Below are 1,369 nucleotides of genomic sequence, written 5' to 3'. Positions count from 1 at the left end.
CTTTCATCTTCTCAACACTGTGGAGGTGTTTATATTTGTGTGGGACATTTAAGCAATTCCAGCCAATGGGCTTTTACATCGGGCTAGGCCCCAGGCAGGGAGCAGCCTCAATTGGAAACAGGAACTGCAAGTGTTCTTGGTAAAATTCTGTATCTGCCCAAATGTAGCTGTCTAACTCAATGCCTGACCTTCTTTAAAAAGGTCATCCTCAGAATTATGGGGCAGTTTGATAAGCTGGAGTATACTAATTTATTGGACATTAAAAAAAGAGGAAATTTTATTATGGATTACTCTGCTTTCTTGAAAACTTTTTTTTGTAATTAAAAACATCTGGAAGGCATTTTAATATATCATAAACAAGAGGAAATCCAAAGCACGTGACTTCTAAGAAAATGATGCAAATTGAATTCCTTGCCAAAATTTACTGTAATCTGTTTTTCTTTTTTTCCGGGGTGGGAGTTTGAAGGTGAGGGATTCAAGAAAGGAGGGCAAATGAGAACAGCATTGAGAATTCTGCAGAGAAAACAGTCATTTCAAAACTCGTCTACTGCTATTTTTGGCCAGTGTTAGAAGACATTACACACTGGCAGAGTCTCTGAAATATATTTGGTTTGTTCTTAAAAATTAGTCATTGTACTGGTAAATTTCTTTCTGAAATAGACAAATAATTACATAAACAGAAACTAACTGTTCATAATAAGAAATAGAAGGAAACATCTTCCAGGGTGAACTTCGGTAAAGAACAAGCTATGCTTAGTACTTTATTCTTCCTCTCTATACCCATTTTTTATTTGGATAATAGCATAATACACACAGTTCTAATATATAGCACCCAAAATTGATGTCTGCATACAGCACTGCAAATGTTTCTCAATTTGTCTTTCATCAGACAGGGCATAAGCTAGTTTACAATATAAATGATGTTATTTTGAGGACTTTCTTCTTTATTTAACCCTGGAGATAAATGGAAAATAATCATCAATCTCAGGAATTGAGTTCTTTTAATATTGTAGATAATACACACACACACACACACACACACACACACACACACACACACACACACACACACAAACACTCCTCCATAAAACAAACCTAACAGTAACAATGTGGCCAGTGGTCACCTTATTTGGCTTCCAGTTCTTGGATGGACACAATGATTTCAGGAAAACAACTTTGATGCAGAGTATGTTTTAAACTATATAAATAGTTTATGAAAGCTCATTGAACTGCTGTAAATATGTACTTACACAAAGAAAGAATCAGTGGTATTTTTAAAGATGCAGGAACCTCTTATTTTGCTGGACAAATTCCAGATTTGGTACTTTTTTTAAAAAAATCATGTGAACTAAAGGAAAACAAACCTCTG

The sequence above is a fragment of the Kogia breviceps genome, chromosome 1, assembly GCF_026419965.1.
Source record: "Kogia breviceps isolate mKogBre1 chromosome 1, mKogBre1 haplotype 1, whole genome shotgun sequence".
In the NCBI taxonomy this organism is placed as follows: Eukaryota; Metazoa; Chordata; class Mammalia; order Artiodactyla; family Physeteridae; genus Kogia; species Kogia breviceps.
This window is presented reverse-complemented; position numbering follows the sequence as displayed.